Source organism: Mus pahari, chromosome 2 (genome assembly GCF_900095145.1).
Source record: "Mus pahari chromosome 2, PAHARI_EIJ_v1.1, whole genome shotgun sequence".
NCBI lineage: Eukaryota > Metazoa > Chordata > Mammalia > Rodentia > Muridae > Mus > Mus pahari.
Window position 1 is genome coordinate 12,115,664 of NC_034591.1, and position 2,862 is coordinate 12,118,525.

The window sequence follows — 2,862 nt, forward strand, 5'->3', positions numbered from 1 at the left end:
TGCTCTCTGCAAAACCTTGAATTTGATGCTTGTTTAAAATTAGATTGACATTTTTTTCCCCCACAAGGTAAAGAATATCACAATTTGTAAATTTTATTTCAGGTTGCAGACACTTCAAAGTACAACAGAAAGCTTTCCAAATGCCAAATAAGATGCCATTTTGCTTAATAACAGTGCAACCATCTGGAAGAAGGAGAAGAACATAATATGGATTAAAAAATTACCTAGCGACACTTCAATGTTGGATGTGTTACTGTTAATTTTAGGAAAAAAAATGGAACAAGTTGAAATTTATCCTTCCTTTATAGATCAATCTGTTCTTAAACTCTCAGCATTGTACCTGCTTCATCTTATGGAGTGCTAAGATTACAGAGTGAGACATCATGCATAGGTTTAATTTTTCTCATTAGTGTTTCAATGGTTATTAATAAATTAAATTCAACTGGATATTAATGTTGTTTTGTTCTGTAAGAATCAATTTCTTCTCAAGTTCATGCGTAAAAATGATTTCAAACCATAGACATGCACATACATTGCTGCTTATATATATCCTTTCATAATTTATGTGTGTATAATCAAACCACAGCTATGTAGATAATCTAGCTCACATAAATGTGAGCATTTACAAAAAATAGATATGCTTACATTATGTGTGCTTTCAAAGTAATCAAATCATACACATGCATAAAAATGTATAATTCCCAGATACATATGCAAAAAAATTTATGTAATCCTGGGAATATGTATATATATTTCAGAAATTCATTATATTCACTGGAAACTTTTATATATATTAAAAAATATAATTGTGGTTATCATTCGCATTTTTCTTTCTGTGTTAACGTGATCTTCCTTACAAATGCAAAAGAAGTTATAGAGCTGAGGTGGCCACTCAGCTTTTCTACATTATTTAGCTGAAGCATCTAATAATGTTTTCACTATAGATTATGAAATATATACATTATATATATTATAGTCTAAAACTGTTAAATATATAAAATATAGTGTATAGTCTAAAAGTGATTAGAGTTGTGTATATTACAGATGTAATTTAAATACACATGCATATGTATATGCATGTATATTACTTGACTAAGATGATAACACAATCTAACAAATTAATGAATATTTGCAGGTAGAAATGCCAAAATAAAATAACAAAGTTCGTGAATTGAAGGAATAAAAAGAAGATTAGATTGTGAAAGTTAACACACAGGCATAAAAAGCAAAGTTATAAATCTGTGCTTTGTAAAGGTTCACAGAGAACACTTTTAAGTGGAGACATGTAGAATGTGAATAAAACAATTACATATAACTATGGTTTGAGTTGGAATTAATTTTCTTTATATTGGACAATTATTTATGAAATCTGTCTTTTCATAAGTAACTAAGCCTCTATAAGAGATGATGTGCAAATCTCTTTCTTAAAGCATGTGTTTATTTATACATCGAAATAAGAAACTTTTTACAAGTGTATTTTATCTTGTGCATTTATTTTTCTTTACTGAGTTCTACCACCATGGGGCAGGGTGGAGGAAAGAAATGAATTCTTGGTCTTTCTGGTCTTATCTTTATAAATTCTTAAAATTATTTTAAAAGGCTTATAAAATGCTGGAGATCTTAAGTATTAAATTTTGAAATTAAGGATTTCCTGTGATCCAAAAATATTAAAAATCTTAGACAGAAGGATTGCCATCAAATAGCCAGCCTTGGATACAAAGTGAAATATAGGCTAGTCTAAGATATGAGAACTTGGATCAAAAAATAAAAATAAATATAAAAACAAAAAGTAAATACTAGAAAGTTTATCACATTGTTCTATGATACAATATGAATTTTGATTTGATTAAAGCAAATAAAGATATTAATTTTCAGGTATCTTATTGAAAATGCTATTAGTTCTGAAAATTCAAAATTTCATTTGCATGTGATTTTACTATCATTAAAACTTTCTAAAGAAATTTTATAGTCATGAGATATAACAAAATGTAAAAATAATAGAAATAAATTAGGCCAATGTTATACAAATTTATAATATAATTTTGATAGTGTTGTACCTAAAATCTAAATAAATCAAATTAAGATAGCTTAAAGAAAGTTATTGTTTTCTACAGCATATCTTTAAAGTCATTGGTATTCACATGTATAATTGAGGTAAATGAAGTTTTTATTACCATTTACTTCCGTTGGTAAATTATATTTTGATACTTAAATAGATGAAAGCTCTTTATACGGATTATTCAAAAGTAAAATTTGGCAATCTATTGGTTAAAATTGACACTATTTTTCTTGCAGAGGATGGCATATAAAATTGTCTAAAAGGTATATTATTTTATAGTCAATTCAGTCTTCATATTAATAAAGAGTAATAAAACTTTAGTTAATTTTGCCATTTTTCTTTAGAATTACAAAGTAGATGTACATTCATTTATTTTATTAATTATTTTATTAGATATATTCTTCATTTAGATTTCAAATGCTATCCCGAATGTCCCCTATACTCTCCCCCTGCCCTGCTCCCCTGTCCACTCACTCCCACTTCTTGGCCCTGGTGTTCCCCTCTATAGGGCATATAAAGTTTGCAAGACCAAGGAGTCTGTCTTCCCAATAATAGCCAACTAGGCCATCTTCTGCTGCATATGCAGCTAGAGACATGAGCTCTGGGGGTACTGGTTAGTTCATACTGTAGTTCCACCTATAGGGTTGCAGACACATTCAGCTCCTTGGATACTTTCTCCAGCACCTCCATTGGGGGCCCTGTGTTCTATCCTATAGATGACTGTGGGCATCCACTTCTGTTTGTCAGGTACTGGCATAGCCTCACAAGAGGCCACTATATCAGGGTCCCTTCAGCAGAATCTT